Below are 18,974 nucleotides of genomic sequence, written 5' to 3' on the forward strand. Positions count from 1 at the left end.
AAATAAACCTATGGGCGTGTCTATGCCTAAATGCTTCTTGTGAGATATTTCTATAGAACATTAAGTCTATAGAATTTTTGAAAGGTTTTTTTTTTTTGAAAGAATGATTTTTATTTCAAAGCATCATATAGATAGAACCATACATTGCCTGAATAAAAGTATGCAGACTTCCAGCAACAGTACAGAAAACTAAATGTAGAGGGTGATTCAGACCTGCTTGATTGGCTGCAAGTAACTTTTTCGGTACATCTTTCTAGTATGGCGTAGGACAGTGGTTCCCAAACTTTTTTTAAATCCCAACACCCAAGAGCAGTGGTTCTCAACCTCGGTCATCAGGACTCCCCAACAGTGTACATTTCTCTTTCAATGGTCCTGGTGACACAGCTTCACATTGGGATGTAGGAGGGTCCGCAGGAGCCAGGCACCTATCCTAAAGCTTTTGGAGGGTAGGCTCCTCCCCTACTGCATCCCAGATTCCTCAGTTCGTGTTAGGTGCCCACTGGAGTGGGTGCTATTCTAAAGGGCTGCTGGAGCAGCCGAAGGAGTAGAGTTAGTTAGGGTTTTTATTATTTTATTAACTTCTACACTAGCTAGGTAGGCACAGTGTGAGGATTCTCATTAGTGAATCCTCGCACTGCTAGCGCAGCAGGAGCTGACAGAAACGAGTCCTGTCAGCTCACTGTGCACGAGGGAGACGCTGTCTGGCCTCCCTGTGCAGCGCTTACAGCTTCTTTTAAGAAGCTGCCTGGGCTCCGGAGCGCCCTGAAACCGGCTTCACGCTAGGTGGGGATCATGGGGGACAGGCGCTCCGTGATGGCGGCGGCCATTTTCTGCGGAGCTTACACACTGAGCTCCTATATTGAGAGGACAGCAGTGTTGTTACAGGCATGTTCCGAGTGGTCCCCAGCTGAGGGGGAGATACTGGAACGAGGAGATCCTACAATGGGAGCGGCTGTCTGGGGGTAGTTGGCGCCAAAAGTCACAGACCCCGCAGCAGCAGGGACTTGGTCCCTTCCCTCACTCTGTTTTTGGCGCCATTCAGAACGCTTGCAGCGGAGCTGAGCTGGCTTACTGATCCTGACAGAGTGATTGGATTTCCTGGGCTTCGCTTTCCCCATTCTGAAGACTACAGAAAGCTAAGTGGCTGAGTACACTGTATATAATGTATGTACATTTAATGCTGTGACTGTGTTATTGAGAACATCATGTCTGAGCAACAGTCTGTGGTTTTGGGGGAGGGAGCCTTTAATGCATTGAGCGCTTGCAGTGGTTGTACACTGAAATTTGTCCCTAAGGGGGGCTTTTGTATTTTATGCGCTGCTGTGAAACCCATGGGGAGTGAACCCCAGAGGGTAGTGCATCGGACCTTGCGAGGGCTGAGTCCCTGAGACAGGTCTGAAAATGCTTTGGTGCATTACTGGACAGGCAGAGTGATGGCTGGTAATTTCCCTAGACCAGGGCCATTCTCTCAGCAGTCGGGCCAGCTCTTTGCCTCGGACCCAGACAGATCCTGACTTATACAAGTCATGCAGGATACTGCTATGGGAATCAGCAGGTTTAAATTACTTGTTTGACAAGCTTTATGGTTATTCTGGGGGGACCCCTAAAAGGTCTTATTCAGTGCCATTATTAGCTGCTGATGAGGAGGGAGAGTACACAGACATACCCTGGGTTCAGGGTGATGTTCCTGAAGAGTCCTCACCCTCAGGGGTGGAGGATTTGATTACTGCTGTAAACAGACATTGAATTTGTCTGTGAAGTAAAAAAAAAAAAAAAAAAAAAACTCCTGCTAAGGTTGTTTTTAAGAGACAGCGTGAGGGAAATGATATCTCTCTGCAGACAAGGGTTTACAAGATTTATTGGAAAACCCCTGACAAAAGGCTTTAGATGCCAAAATAGATGGTTAAGCCTGTATCCCATGCCTGAGGATCATGCAGACCTCTGGGAAAATGTTCCAGTGGTAGAGGCTTCTGTGGTATACTTGTCAAAAGCCACTGTGCTACCAGTGCAAGCCTTCAAGCAAGCAAGTCCTCTGATTGGCTTCAGTCTGGGTCTCTAAGGCCAGGATTGGTGGGTCAGTGACCTGTGCTCTAGTTGACATACTGTTTTGTGTGTGTTGTTACTATGCAGAGAAGTCTAATGCTGCTGCAGAAAGGTGATTCAGGCTGAGCAGGAAGCTCTCAAAATGGCTGCCAGAGTTTCCTCAGTGTTTGGAATGCCAGGAGAGTGCTCTGGCTTATAGCTTGGAAGGCAGATAACAAGTCTAAAAAGGCTTAGAGGCATTTGCTTTTAAAGGAAAGCTGTTATTGGTTTACAACTGGAAGAGATTAATAAGCAGGCCACAGGTGGAAAAAAGCACTTTCCTGCCTACCCCTGCAGCCAAAGCAGACATCAAGGTTTTCTGCTTTCAGGCCATCCTTTCGGCCCTCCCCTAGAGGAGGTGCGTCCTTTTGAGGACAGTCTTTTAAGGGATAGTCTCAGTCCTCCAGGGGCAAGGCCCCAAAGTCAAAATTTGGTTCTTTTTATAAGAAACCATAGGAGAGGAAAAATCCTCCGCATACTGCCAGGGGTTTTGCCCGGCGGTGTTTTAAGGAGGGGGGACGTCTGTCACTGTTCAGAGACGCAGGGGCACTGTTAGACCGGAACGCTTGGGTTAGAAATATAACCCAGGGTTAAAAGATTCCCTTCAAAGTTCTTCCACCGAGAAGGTTCATTCCTACACCACTACCAAAGGAGGCTCGGCTCCGTACAGCTCTCTTGGGAGCGGCTCATTCTCTTTTAGAGAAGGGTGTGGTAGTCCCGGTCCCCAGAGCGGAGGGAAAAAAGGCTTTTATTTCACTCTGTTTTTGGTGCCCAAACCAGACGGGTCTTTCAGCTGATCCTAAACTTAAAGGCATTAATAGCCATTTGTGGGTAGACCATTTCAAAATAGAGTCTCTACGGTCTGTGCTGCTAAGCCGGGACCAGGGAGAATTTTTAGCGTCCATGAAGGTCCAGGACGCATACTTGCAGGTTCCTATCCACCCGGAACATCAGGCACTATTGGGGTGTGCAATAGGAGACCTTCTCCTGTAATTACAGGCGTTGCCTTTTGGTCTGGCCACAGCGTCAAGGGTATTCACCAAATAATGTCAGAAATGGCGGATGTGCTTCGACTGACGGAAATCATGGTTATTCCATTTTTGGACGACCTGCGGTTTAAAGCGGAGTCAGCAGACAAGTGAAGAGTCACTTGGCAGAAACCATCAGGTTTTGCAGATTCACGGCTGGCTTTTAAATTTACAAAAATCTCAATCGGTGCCGTCACAGAGACTCCAATTCTTGGGGATTGGTCTGGATACCCAGTTGCATTGGGTGTTTCTACCAGAGGCATAGGCCAGGGATCTGTCTGCCTTGGTACAGGAGATCCTAGGGTCTCAGAGCACAGCAGTATGGAGGTGCCTCAAACTGCTGGGGAAGATGATGGCGTCTTTAGAGACGTTACAGTTCGCCAGGTTCCACTCGAGAGTGTCCCAGTGGACAGGGAACACTAAGACCATGAGGTCAGAACAAATGTTGTTGTTTTCAGAAACTCGATCCTTCCTAAAATGGTGGATGGAGGTGGATTCCCTTCGGGGGAGTCGGTCCCTGCAGTCCTGGAGCTGGGTGGTAGTCACTACCGACGCCAGTCTCAGAGGCTGAGGGGCAGTAGTCGTGGACCTGCGTCTGCAGGGCTTGTGGACTTTAGAGCAGAAAGACTGATACTTTACAGTCTGCCTTACTGATCAACATCTTGGAACTGAGGGCTGTGTGGAAGAGGTTTTCTCTGGCGGGAGAAAAGATTACAAGAGCTCCCTTTTAGGCATTCAGACCGACAACGTCACAGCTGTGGCGTATCTGAATCACCAGGGAGGCACACACAGCAATCTGGCCATGTGGGGGTGTCCCGAATCTTCTTGTGGGCGGAACAGAATGTTCTAGCATTATCAGCAATCTTCATACCAGGAGTGGAGAATATAGAGGCCGACTTCCTGAGCAGGGAGAAACTGATGGAAGGAAAATGGAGGCTGAATCCACAAGTATTCCACTAGATTACAATAAGGGGGAAACCCCGGATAGGGACCTGAAGGCATACAGGTTCATCCATCAGGTACCCAGGTTGTATGACAGGACGTGGGATCCACTGGCAGAAGCAGTGGATGCCATGACTATCCCCTGGGAGGGGAATCTTCTTTATGATTTAACGCCAGTTCCAATGCTGGCAAGAGAGTTGAAAACAATACAGGCCCAGACAATTCCAGTAATTTTAGTGGCCCCAGATTGGCCAGGGAGATCCTGGTACTCGAGGCTTCAGAGATTCTCTGTGGACTCGTGGCGTCTACCTCTGAGGTCAGACCTTCTAAAACAAGGACCGTTCAACCAGCTGGATTCAGCTCGATTTAATTTTGACGGTCTGGCTGTTGAAAACGCCATTTTGAGGAATATAGGATTCTCAGAGGCGGTGGTTAACGCAATGAGGAAAGCCAGAAAGTCAGTGTCTTCTGTAAATTATTTTGGGGCCTGGAAGACCTATATTTGTTGGTGTGTAAGACAGAGGTCACGCACATCGAGATTTAAAATGGCTAAATAGTTGGAGTTTTTTACAGGAGGGCCTTTCCTCTGGGTTAGGCCTTCAGTCACTCAGAGTACATTTCTCGACCGTGTCAATTTTTCTTTCCAAAGAAGGATTGCGTTAGAACCAGAAGTACAGACCTTCCTGCAGGGGGTTTATCTATTGAAACCTCCCTACAACCAACCAGTAGCGCCAGGGGAATTATCTCTGGCTCTGGAGTACCTTAAAGAGGCGCCTTTTGAGCCGTTAAGGTCGGTTGACCTTAGTTTCCTTTCAGGGAAGCTGGTATTTTTGTTGGCGGTGGCGTCAGAAAAAAAAAAAAAAAAAATATCGGAGTTGATTGCTTTGTTCTTCAAGTCTTCCTCCCTTATATGTCATGATGATAGGGCTGCCTTTCGGACAGTACCCCTAGATTTTTACCAAAAGTAGTCTCTGCTTTTCATCTAAATCAGGAGATTGTTCTGCCTGTGTTTCAACCCACAGAGGGTTGTTAGGAAAAGGGACAAATTGAGGAATTTGGATGTTGTGCGCGTCTTGCGCGTTTATGTGGACAGAGTTAAGAGTGTCAGAAAGACTGATACTTTACTGGTTTGTATGACATACACAAACTTAGTTGGCCTGCTTCTAAGCAGACCATTGCTAGGTGGTTGCGCTCTGTTATTGCGTTTGCATATACTAAAGTTGGTAGGACTGTACCGGCCAGGATTAATGCGCATACCACCAGGTCGGTTGCCACCTCTTGGGCGGTTCGACATGGGGCAACAGCTGAGCAGGTTTGCAGGGCTGCCACTTGGTCTTCTGTTCATACTTTTGCCAAATTCGATAGGTTCCATGAGTTCGCGTCGGTGGACGCATCATTCGGGCAAGCAGTGATGAAAACTGCAGACCTGAGCGTACCCACCCAAAAGGACCGGCTCTGGAACGTCCCAATGTGAAGCTGTGTCACCAGGACCATTGAAAGAGAAAAAGGGATTTTTGTAAGAACTTACCGTTCGAATCCCTTTCTCTGATATGGTCCTGGTGACACAGCGATCCCTCCCTTACGCTCAGTAAGTATGCCAGTGTTCATGATGTTTCATGTTATAATTGGTTGAAAAGTTAAATTTAAAATTGTGCATATAATATGTGCAGGTGTTTGTACTGAGTTAATGTATTCCAGTGGCTTTGAAAGATTGAACTGAGGAATCTGGGATGCAGTAGGGGAGGAGCCTACCCTCCAAAAGCTTTAGGATAGGTGCCTGGCTCCTGCGGACCCTCCTACATCCCAATGTGAAGCTGTGTCACCAGGACCATATCAGAGAAAGGGATTCGAACGGTAAGTTCTTACAAAAATCCCTTTTTTCCAGGCCTCCATGCAGGATCACAGGTGAAATACTTTGCTCCACCTGTGATCTTTTAAAATGTGTCAGTGAATAATGAGTGCACCTGCCGGGTGACCTGGAAAACGCAGACTGTTGGAGGGTCCTGAGGACCGAGGTTGGGACCCACAGACCTAGAGAGAGTATCAGAATTTTTTTCACAGCAGCACTAGGCTAAAAGTTTCTTTATTGAAAAATGCCAAAAAAATATATATTTAGTTGATTGTTTATATCGTACTTAAAAGTAATTATGTGGTGAGGCAAGTGATTCACTTCTGTTATCACATATTTTACGATTGGCAGCCACCAGCACTGATTTTGCCTATTATTTTGACCATATTTATAATTACATGACCAGATTAATGTTTTATTCTCAAGACACTGTTATAAATACTCGCAGAGGTTTTCTCAATGCCACAAATCCTTTTCCAGGATGAGCTGAATTAAAACAGTAATAAAACCCACAATAAATATGACTGTTTGTTTTAGAGCAGTATTGGAGTTTAGGGGATTTACTAGTATCAGGGTAGAACAGAAAGCAGTTTATTAACCCCTGGGGTCAGTGTGATACTGACAGGTGTCACAACTAAAGATGTACTGTAACAAGAGACTGTTTAGAATTGGTAACGGTGAGCTGCGGTTATACAGTAGTGAAGAGTTTTCATAAAAGTGTAGAAAGAGGTGTTTATATAAAGAAGGGGCAACATGCATGGGTAGAAATATTTGTGAACTGAACGTAGCAGCTGCCGGGTGAGTTGGCGGGGTACCACAGGCGATTCCCCACCCTAGCAGATGGGGGCCTTAAGAGCTGCAGAGTTATTCAAGTTGGGTCAAAATCTTCTTGTTGCGAACCACGGTGAAGGCAGATACATCTGACCATATCACCCTCCTTCTGTCATCCGTAGGACACAGAAATTAGTGTTCCTGCCCTTTTTGTGTCTGGGACTTTGCGCCCTTCCGCTGCCCCCCTGGTGCGCTGACACCCCGTTGCAAACTTTCTCATCCGCCCCCCCTGCATGCACTGAAACGCTGATGAGCTCTCTGCTGAAAGCTGTGTGTCTGTTGTTACAGATGTAGCCCGCCACCGTCCCCCATGCTGTTACCACTGCTGAAGTCCTGAGAAGTGAGCGGCATGGCAGCTCTTTAAAGTGACAAATCCCCCCCCCCCCCCGCCACAACGCTAAGCTGCTCTCTGCTAGCAGTGGCTGTCAGCTCTTCCTGCCGGCTAAGCCTCTCTCTCTCTCTCTCTCTCTCGCCTCACCCTCTCTCTCTCTCTCTCTCTCGCCTCAGAAGGCACCTTTTGAACCATTAAGGTCGGCGGACCTTAAGTTTCTCACATGGAAGCTGGTATTCTTGTTGGCAGTGGCATCAGCGAAGAGGGTGTCAGAGTTACAGTAGGAGCATTGTCATGCAAGTCTCCTTTCTTGATATTTCATGAGGATAGGGCAGTTCTTCGGACGGTACCTCAGTTTTTACCAAAAGTAGTCTCTGCTTTCCATCTAAACCAGGAGATAGTTCTACCTGTGTTCAACCCCCAGAGGGTTCTAGAAAAAGGGACAAATTGAGGAATTTGGATGTTGTGCGTGCATTACGCATTTATGTGGACAGAGTTAAGAGTGTCAGAAAGACTGACACCTTGTTAGTGTTGTATGACATACACAAGATTGGTTGGCCGGCATCTAAGCAGACCATTGCTAGGTGGTTGCGCTCTGTGATAGCTTTTGCATACACTAAAGTTGGAAGGCCTGTTCCGGCAAGGATAAATGCGCATACCACCAGGTCAGTTGCCACCTCTTGGGCGGTTCGACATGGGGCAACAGCTGAGCAGGTTTGCAGGGCTGCCACTTGGTCATCTGTTCATACCTTTGCCAAATTCTATAGGTTCCATGAGTTCGCGTCGGAGGACGCATCATTCGGGCGAGCAGTGATGAGAGCTGCAGACCTGAGCGTACCCACACAAAGGACCGGCTCTGGAACGTCCCAGTGTTGAGCTGTGTCACCAGGACCATTGAAAGAGAAAAAGGGATTTTTGTAAGAACTTACCGTTCGAATCCCTTTCTCTGATATGGTCCTGGTGACACAGCGATCCCTCCCTTACGCTCAGTAAGTATGCCAGTGTTCATGATGTTCATGTTTAATTGGTTAAAGTAACAGTTATTGTTAAAAAATGTGCATATAATATGTGCAGGCGTTTGTACTGAGTTAATGTATTCCAGTGGCTTTGAAAGATTGAACTGAAGAGTCCGGGATGCAGTAGGGGAGGAGCCTACCCTCTAAAAGATTTAGGATAGGTGCCTGGCTCCTTCGGACCCTCCTACATCCCAGTGTTGAGCTGTGTCACCAGGACCATATCAGAGAAAGGGATTCGAACGGTAAGTTCTTACAAAAATCCCTTTTTTGTGTATTTCAAAAATGTAAAGAAATAAAAAAAGTTTGGACATTTTCCGAGCAACAATCTGGTTGGAACAAATATTTTAACGACATTTTGGGTGTCACGAACGGTGAAACGGTGTCAAGGCATGCATTATATGTAATAGTAGAGTGCAAGACTAATAAAAAGACTAATAAAGAGATTACATCTCCATATGTGCCAAAGTGGTTTGTGCAAAAGGCTAGTGAACAGCTAACGAACCCAATACACCAATCATGTCCAAACTATGGCCCGCCAGCTGTTGTGAAACTGCAAGTCCCATCATGCCTTGCCACAGTTCTGCTATTAGGGAATACTAAAACTATGGCAAGGCATGCTGGGATGTGTAGTTTCAAAACAGCTAAAGGGCGCTCAGTGACAAACGAGCTTTAAAATCAAAGTCAATTGTTTGGTGACCCGACTCCCAGGCTGCACGTCACCTGGATTTCTCCTCGCACCCTTCGCGCACAGTAGGGCAATAAGCTGCATCTAGTTTATTTAGGGCGCAAAAATGCAGCCAACAAGACCAGGGCAAGGGCTGCGAACAATTCATTAGCTCCCACTACATTAGGCAAGAGCTACGGGTGCACAAAACAATTGAATCACCATTATATGTTGTTTAGCACCTTACATAAATTATATATATATTTTTTATTATTATTCTTTTAATATGCAGTACAGTAAGACCAGCAACCCTTACCACCAGCATAGCTCTGCCCCAACACTCATGAAGCACCGCCTACATGTTTTGATTGGCCCACAATCCAATCAGTCAAAGAAAATGGATCACCATCAATAGGTAAAAACATTGATGGTCATCCATTGCACAATAGTGTGTATGCACTATTGTCATCAATTGCAAAGACGTCCATCCCTAAAGCTGTGCACACACAGTGCAAGTGAGCCTCTGTGCTAAGTTTGCAGTTAAGCACAGATGGCTCAGCATTGTGTGCTGAACAATCTGTCACGGCCAGTGTTCTCTGGTGTGAGAACACTGGCGATGACTAGATTTATAACTGGATGCAGTGTAAATCTAGTCAGGCAACAGCGACGCGCGGGACCGCGCAATCGTCATCACCAGAGGGTATACACATGGAGTGATCCTTTTTTCATTTCTAAGCGATCTAGTCAGATCACTTAGAAATAAGCCTCATATTCCCCTGGGCGGGATGTATTAATGTAAATCGCCAGCCGCCGCGATGCTACCGCATATGTACTAACATATGCGGCTAGCATCGGGTTGCGGTGACGGAGACCCCCGCGATACCTGTAATGTGGTGTGCGGGGGTCTCCGTCACATCCTGGCTGTGACACCTGCTGAGGGAGGAGTAGATCGATGGAGGATGGGTCGCAAGGACGGCGGGCGGCGATAGAAGCCCATAGGCATCTATAGAATATAGCCACCCAGAGGTGGAGATACCCTGCCAGGCGGAGATGGGGCGGACGGATAATGGTACATAGGAAAATGCGGTAAAACCCCCGTTTTATCACATTTTCCCTTTAGTACATCCCGCCCCCTGTGTGTATGCCCCATTAGGATGGTAGATAATACAGTATACACTTTAGACTACAGTATAACTAATGTGACAATAATCCCTGTATAACCATCCAGCAAGCAATCCCGGCGGGTGACATGTACTTGGTGTCACCTGAACGCAGCAGTGATCCCAGCCTATATACAGTATGCCCAGTTATCCCACATCTGCACTAATGGCTATGTGCAGTTTGCTAGCCTGTACGGTTTGGCTCACCTGTATCTCACCACATTGGCATGCCGGGCACATATTTACCATTACACTCACATGTGTTTATTATCATAGAACATAGCAAAGCGCGCATAGCTACTGCAGCAGAGAGAGAACATATGGTATACACACAGAGGCTTCCCATAGATTATAATCTGGTCTATATACACCTGTGTCACACTTTGAGAAAGCAGATAGATAATATACAGTGTATAATAATGCAGACAGCACTGGGGCTGAGATATTACAACCTGAGCCATAGAGTAGCGCTGCTGAGGATACACTGGTATGCCCATACACATAGATATCCCCAGGAGCACCATGCAGCAGCCCTGTGGGAGTCACATACATGACAAAGAAGTAAGGTCAGCTATCAACAATAAAACCAGAGCCTTTAAATTCTATAAAAATAACTTGAATGAGGAGGCATTCGCAAAATACAAAGAATCAAACAAAACTTGTAAAGGGGTAATCAAAGCAGCTAAAATATTATATGAAGAGTGCATAGCCACTGAAAGCAAAAACAACCCAAAGAAATTTTTTAAATACATAAATAGTAAACGTTTAATTAAGGAAAACATAGGCCCACTAACTGATACTAGTGGAAAAAGTGTTACTGAGGACAAGGGAAAAGCAAAACTGTTAAATGAGTTCTTCTCATCAGTATTTACTAAGGGAGAGCAGACTGTGGAACGAACATTTACCACAAACGGGACAAATAAGCCAGATCTCATTGTGGATTTCACGCCGAAAGAAATAATACTGAGGCTAAGCAAACTCAAAACAAATAAGTCACCAGGGCCAGATGGGATTCATCCGAGGGTATTAATGGAATTAAGGGATGAACTAGCTACCCCCCTACATTATATCTTTAGCAAGTCACTATCGTCAGGTATAGTACCAAAAGATTGGAGAATAGCAGAGGTAGTGCCAATATTCAAAAAAGGAAAAAAGGAAGATCCAGCTAATTACAGACCCGTTAGTTTAACATCAATTGTGGGTAAACTATTTGAAGGATTTTTAAGGGATGGTATCCAGGAATATTTAGATCATCACCTTCTACTCAGTACTAACCAACATGGGTTCGTGAAAAATCGTTCATGCCAAACTAATCTACTAGGGTTCTATGAAGAGGTTAGCAAAAACCTCGATAATGGAAATGCTGTAGATGTGATTTTCCTAGATTTTGCTAAAGCATTTGATACTGTCCCACACAAGAGATTGATTAATAAAATGGAGAACCTAGGATTGGGTGAAAATATCTGCAGATGGGTAGGGAATTGGCTATGTAATAGAGAACAAAGAGTGGTTGTGAATGGTGCCGTATCAGATATGATACCGGTACTAAGTGGAGTGCCCCAGGGTTCGGTTTTGGGGCCCATTTTGTTTAACATTTTTATTAACGATATTGGGATAGGGTTACTCAGCAATGTATCCATCTTTGCGGACGATACAAAACTTAGCAAAGTCATCAAATCACCAGAAGATGTCACCATGCTTCAAAATGATCTTGCAATTCTAGATGAGTGGGCAAAAAAATGGAAGATGAGGTTCAATGTAGATAAATGTAAGGTTATGCACCTTGGGAGACACAACCAGTGTGCAAGTTACAACCTTAGCGGAGAGGAACTGGGTAATTCCATACTTGAAAAGGATCTAGGAGTCCAAATAGACAGCAATCTAGGATGTAGTGCCCATTGTAACGTAGCTACAAAAAAGGCCAACAAAATTCTGGCATGTATTAAGAGGGGAATGGAAACTAGGGACTCAAGGGTAATTATGCCACTATATAAAGCATTGGTGAGACCTCACCTAGAGTACGGAGTACAGTTCTGGGCCCCACACTATAAAAAGGACATCATAGAATTAGAAAAAGTCCAAAGGCGAGCAACAAAGCTTATTAGGGGAATGGAGAATTTAAGCTACGGGGAGAGATTAAGCAATTTGGGACTATTTACATTAGAAAAGAGACGTTTAAGGGGGGACATGCTCAACATGTACAAGTATATCAAGGGCCAATATAAGGAACTGTCACACACCCTATTTTCTACTAGAAAGGAATCTAGGACGCGAGGGCATGAGTATAGATTAGAAGAAAAAAGATTTCATTCAGCTAGTAGAAAGAATTTCTTTACGGTCAGAACAGTCAAACTCTGGAACTCTCTTCCCAGAGAGGTGGTAACGGCTGGCTCATTAAATGCGTTCAAGGCAAAGTTGGACAAACATTTACTGGAGAAAAACATCCATGGGTACAAATAAGAAATATAATTTGTCTGTAAAATACCAGAACCAACCAAATCAGCAATGGATATCTATACCAGGTTGAACTAGATGGACGCAAGTCTTTTTTCAGCCTTACCTACTATGTAACTATGACCAACATACAGACTGAGCTCCAGTCCTCACCCACAGGTTGCTCAATGCTCAGGGGGTGTTCTGCACATGTGCACTTACCAGCCGCTTCTTCTACGCAGGGGCATGGCGTCCCAGTCAGTGACTGCCTCCATCAGAACAGCCGGCAGAGTGCTCATGTAGGGGGAGCAGCAGTGATGACGATGCATTATGTGCCAGGTGTAGTTCCAGCAGCTGCCAATAGGTGGCGATGGTGCGGCACAGCGTGAATGACGTCACTGCATTGTAGCTACGAGATACACAAACAGTCCGTGTATGAGTGGCTGGTACAGTGGCGTGTACCGTTAGTTCAGCGTCTGGGACAGCCACTCAGGCTGAGCCACCACGGGTTCGAATCCTCCTCCAGTGTCTGCTGTTTCAGGGGCGTGGGGTGTAGCGCCTTCGGATCCGGCAGCAGCCTGAGTTTTTGACTCATCCACTGATACCACAATATTTTCTGCTCAAACTACATAATATTAATAATTAGCCACCATATATAACCAGGAGGAATAACTTTAAGTGGGGGCAGGACGGAGTCTGTGTACAGACCAATTGTTCTAAATATACAGTTTATTCATTGGCACAAAACGGCAAAATAGGTTAAAATTAAAAAAGTGCATTAAGAAAAAAGTGAATAGAAATTGGAGCTGTGTGTCCGTGTCGCTGTACACTTATACAGTGCCCGTGTCAGCAGATTTCCACATACACAATTTTCTTTAATAACTCATGTCGACCTATTCCTGTGTTGACCTTTTTCATGCAGCCTTTTGGATTGTGTCGACCGTTTTCAGCATCAATTTAAACTAGGTCGATGTTTTTCATATGTAGACCTTTTCACTGCCGACCAAAAGATCTAATTACTGTCGACTTAATGACCCTCACCCCTGGTCACAGCGTCTATAAACTGTTATGTAGGACAGGAGACAAGTTCCGAAAACTAAAATATCATAAATTCCCAAACGTTGGGCAAAAGAAGCAGCCTCTGTGTTTTCCTTCACATGTAGTCATACAGGTAGAGTCGGACAACAGGAATAATAGGCGCTACATGATAATGTATTTATAGCATTCCTCCCAACTGTCCTGATTACAGTGGTATGGTCCCGCTATTTGGAGCCTGCCCTGATGTCCCTTGAGGGGAGGTGATCATGGCTGCTCTGCTTTGTGGAGCAGCCGGTGATTGCTGGATAGGTGCCGTGCGCAGCAAGGAGAGACGGGGCTGGGTACGCTGGCAAAGAGGATGGAAAACCCGGGGCCTCGATGCCCGGTCCCGCCCCCGTTGCACATAGCCCCGCCCCTTTCCAGGGCCAGCTGCATGCAGGTCCCACTGATCTATTGGTAAAAGTTGGAAGGAATGTTCGATGTTCTGTGTATACAATACATTCCTTTTTCTTTTTTAATAGTAGGATCGGCAGCAATTAGCTGTATGCTCTGGCCTTCGTCTGCGGATCTTCGCCTCCAGTGAAGTGTATGGCCTTTGTCAAACATACATAAAAAAAAATAAAAAAATGATACCCGATCTATTGTCTGCGGGCAGACGTGATTCTAGTCTGGCTCTAAACACAGATATTTCTCCATTCCCTGGAGAGAAATTGGCCTCACACCCCTTGCTGAAACAGGTAAGGATCATATGGTCGACCTAAAGATTGTCGACAGTCATTAGGTCAACATACTGCAAGGTCGACATGGGTCAAGGTCAACAGGTCATTTGGTCCAAAAAAGCATTAGGTCAAAATGGTCTAGCTCAACATGGGGTTTTGTACTTTTTTTTTACCCGAATGCCGACACAGTCAACATGGACACAGGATTAAGTGCACCGCATCCCCTCGCATGTCTGGCTGTGCTTGGCACTCTATGTTATTCTCCCACCACACCCTAGTGCAGGCGTTCCCAACCACGGTCCTCAAGGCACACCAACAGTACAGGTTTTAATGATATCCAGGCTTGAGCACAGGTGACTTAATTAGTACCTGTGATTTGGATTAATCCATCTGTGCTGAAGCCTGGATATCACTTAAACCTGCACTGTTGGTGTGCCTTGAGGACCGTGGTTGGGAACGCCTGCCCTAGTGGATGGTAGGGCATGAAATTCCGCCTGTCGGCACATGTCGGCTCAAAAAAACCCCCAAAAATCCAGTGAAAAACCCAGTCGACCTAGACCATGTTGACCTAATGACCTGTCGACCTAGACCCATGTCGACTTTGCAGTATGTCGACCTGATGACTGTCGACCATCTGATATCGCTGATACAGGTTAATAGATAGAGGCTATCAATCCGAACGGCCTGTAATTGGTATAGCTATCTCACCCTGCATTACTATATTAAGTATCAATTGGTAATGGGGGAGGCGCACCCAGGAATATGTATTAGACTTGGAAGCAAAGAAAGATAAAGTATTCCTACAAGGGGCAATCTAGGTTAGCATATATTAATGTTCTGATTAATGTTATAGGTACATTAATAAAGTGACCCAAGAAGCACTCTGCCGGCTGTTCTGATGGAGGCAGTCACTGACTGGGACGCCATGTTCCTGCGTAGAAGAAGCGGCTGGTAAGTGCACATGTGCAGAACACCCCTGAGCATTGAGCAACCTGTGGGTGAGGACTGGAGCTCAGTCTGTATGTTGGTCATGTATGTGACTCCCACAGGGCTGCTGCATGGTGCTCCTGGGGATATCTATGTGTATGGGCATACCAGTGTATCCTCAGCAGCGCTACTCTATGGCTCAGGTTGTAATATCTCAGCCCCAGTGCTGTCTGCATTATTATACACTGTAAATTATCTATCTGCTTTCCCAAAGTGTGACACAGGTGTATATAGACCAGATTATAATCTATGGGAAGCCTCTGTGTGTATACCATATGTTCTCTCTCTGCTGCAGTAGCTATGCGCGCTTTGCTATGTTCTATGATAATAAACACATGTGAGTGTAATGGTAAATATGTGCCCGGCATGCCAATGTGGTGAGATACAGGTGAGCCAAACCGTACAGGCTAGCAAACTGCACGTAGCCATTAGTGCAGATGTAGGATAACTGGGCATACTGTATATAGGCTGGGATCACTGCTGCGTTCAGGTGACACCAAGTACATGTCACCCGCGGGATTGCTTGCTGGATGGTTATACAGGGATTATTGTCACATTAGTTATACTGTAGTCTAAAGTGTATACTGTATTATCTACCATCCTAATGGGGCATACACACAGGGGGCGGGATGTACTAAAGGGAAAATGTGATAAAACGGGGGGTTTTACCGCATTTTCCTTTGTACCATTACCCGTCCGCCCCATCTCCGCCTGGCAGGGTATCTCCACCTCTGGGTGGCGATACCCTATAGATGCCTATGGGCTTCTATCGCCGCCCGCTGTCCTTGCGACCCATCCTCCATCGATCTACTCCTCCCTCAGCAGGTGTCACAGCCGGGAGGACATCCGGCTGTAGGGAGGAGGAGGAGAGGCAGGGGGACACTGACAGCCGCCAGGATGTGACGGAGACCCCCGCACACCACATTACAGGTATCGCGGGGGTCTCCGTCACCGCAACCCAATGCTAGCCGCATATGTTAGTACATATGCGGTAGCATCGCGGCGGCTGGCGATTTACATTAATACATCCCGCCCAGGGGGATATGAGGCTTATTTCTAAGTGATCTGACTAGATCGCTTAGAAATGAAAAAAGGATCACTCCATGTGTATACCCTCTGGTGATGACGATTGCGCGGTCCCGCGCGTCGCTGTTGCTTGACTAGATTTACACTGCATCCAGTTATAAATCTAGTCATCGCCAATGTTCTCACACCAGAGAACACTGGCCGTGACAGATTGTTCAGCACACAATGCTGAGCCATCTGTGCTTAACTGCAAACTTAGCACAGAGGCTCACTTGCACTGTGTGTGCACAGCTTTAGGGATGGACGTCTTTGCAATTGATGACAATAGTGCAACTGCCCATTGATTGTGGCACACTATGCAATGGATGACCATCAATGTTTTTACCTATTGATGGTGATCCATTTTCTTTGACTGATTGGATTGTGGGCCAATCAAAACATGTAGGCGGTGCTTCATGAGTGTTGGGGCAGAGCTATGCTGTGTGGGGCTGAAAGACAGATGAAAATGTGATGAAAGACAGTGTGGGGCTGGTGCGATGGTGACAGTGTGGGGCTGTTGCAATGGGGAGACTACAGTGCGGGCTGGAGCAATGGGGAGACTACAGTGTGGAGCAGGTGCAATGGGGGAGACTACAGTGTGGGGCTGGTGTGATGGGAGACTACAGTGTGGGGCTGGTGTGATGGGAGACTACAGTGTGGGGCTGGTGCGATGGGGGACAGTGTGGGGTAGGTGCAATGGGGTTAGGTTTTTTTTCCTTGAAATGCCGCCTGCCACCGCTGGGAATAAAGAATAATCCGCGTGGCATTATGTGAATTTTGGCTCAATCCGCGTGGCATTATGTGAATTTTGGCTCAATACGTTTGGCATAATGTGTAAGGGGCAAGTATAATGGGGTCTATTATTTTGTTGCAGAATGTGTAGAAGTGGTATATGGTGTGGAACACTACACAAGGCCAATTTTGAGTGTCCACACCCTCTTTTCCTGAGCGCTCGCGCACAAATGTGTTGACACTATTGACACCAAGGTGGGCCTGTGTACTTTAAATGCCAGGACCTATTTTTAATCCCCTTCCCGCCCTTTATCTGCTCTCTGAGCGTGCACACTGGCACCATCTCTTTGCAAGTTTTTGAACAGGATTCTCCTAAACTCACATGCCGCTATTTTACATACTGTTGTAGACCAGCATTTTCTTTTTTTAAATATGGATGTTTTCCTCCTCTTCCCTCCCCTTCAGGATGCTACTAAAACCTTGCTGCCACTGAGGACGCCCAGGACGTTGCTCAGGACACCGCCCAACATAGACGGGAAGGATACAGGCGGGGAGACAGCTGCCCCAACTCCGCCCCCAGGGCGCTGCGGCAGAGAACACAGCCCAACGCTGCTAGGAACGACGCTGAGGAGGAGAGAGGTGCCCTATTCGACAGATGCTGCAGTACCCCACCTGCGACCGATTCTATGTGAGTGCACTCTTCGGTCACGCCTGGCGAAGAGTATGTCTTGGGGGGGGGGGGGAGCGAGGGAGGGGAGAGGAGGTGCAAGATTAATCTGCTTTGGGCTAAGGGAAGAGGTGTGGCATGATGCTAGGTGGTGGGTTGTGATTACATGTAATGGGCATTAAGGGGTTTAGCAGTGGTGTCAAACTCATGGCCCTCCAGCTGTTGTGGAACTACACTTCCCAGCATGCCCTACCACAGATTTTAGCGATCCATTATATAAAATCTGTGGCAGGGCATGTAGGGATGTGTACTTCCACAACAGCTGTAGGGCCGTGACTTTGACACCACTGGGTTAAGGGATACTTTTTAAATATGTTATAGGTACACGGTAACATCATAATGTCCCCCCTTCTGTTATTTTGTTTGTTTAAAATAAAATTGATGGCGCCATCTGTGTGTGTGTATACGTATATGTGTGTATATATTCGATCCCTTACCACCGTGGCAAGCGCAGCGAGCCCGCAAGGGGGGACGATCCACGTGGATGGTGCTCCTGGGGATATCTATGTGTATGGGCATACCAGTGTATCCTCAGCAGCGCTACTCTATGGCTCAGGTTGTAATATCTCAGCCCCAGTGCTGTCTGCATTATTATACACTGTAAATTATCTATCTGCTTTCCCAAAGTGTGACACAGGTGTATATAGACCAGATTATAATCTATGGGAAGCCTCTGTGTGTATACCATATGTTCTCTCTCTGCTGCAGTAGCTATGCGCGCTTTGCTATGTTCTATGATAATAAACACATGTGAGTGTAATGGTAAATATGTGCCCGGCATGCCAATGTGGTGAGATACAGGTGAGCCAAACCGTACAGGCTAGCAAACTGCACGTAGCCATTAGTGCAGATGTAGGATAACTGGGCATACTGTATATAGGCTGGGATCACTGCTGCGTTCAGGTGACACCAAGTACATGTCACCCGCCGGGAATGCTTGCTGGATGGTTATACAGGGATTATTGTCACATTAGTTATACTGTAGTCTAAAGTGTATACTGTATTATCTACCATCCTAATGGGGCATACACACAGGGGGCGGGATGTACTAAAGGGAAAATGTGATAAAACGGGGGTTTTACCGCATTTTCCTTTGTACCCTTACCCGTCCGCCCCAATCTCGCCTGGCAGGGTATCGCCACCTCTGGGTGGCGATACCCTATAGATTGCCTATGGGCTTCTATCGCCGCCCGCCGTCCTTGCGACCCATCTCCATCGATCTACTCCTCCCTCAGCAGGTGTCACAGCCGGGAGGACATCCGGCTGTAGGGAGGAGGAGGAGAGGCAGGGGACACTGACAGCCGCCAGGATGTGACGGAGACCCCCGCACACCACATTACAGGTATCGCGGGGGTCTCCGTCACCGCAAC

At 46.6% G+C, this 18,974-nt stretch overlaps 1 long non-coding RNA gene across 1 annotated transcript in view; it reads left to right on the forward strand.

Annotated features, from left to right (window-relative positions):
- LOC146056008 (uncharacterized) overlaps positions 1–17,541 on the forward strand; it is a 41,185-nt gene extending 23,644 nt beyond the window's left edge. The window contains exon 3 of the long non-coding RNA XR_014469050.1: positions 17,343–17,541. This is a non-coding gene — a long non-coding RNA (uncharacterized LOC146056008). The remainder of the gene's footprint in view (positions 1–17,342) is intronic.
- The last annotated feature ends 1,433 nt before the right edge of the window (positions 17,542–18,974 follow it).

Source organism: Crinia signifera, unplaced genomic scaffold (genome assembly GCF_055691185.1).
Source record: "Crinia signifera unplaced genomic scaffold, ASM5569118v1 HAP2_SCAFFOLD_702, whole genome shotgun sequence".
In the NCBI taxonomy this organism is placed as follows: Eukaryota; Metazoa; Chordata; class Amphibia; order Anura; family Myobatrachidae; genus Crinia; species Crinia signifera.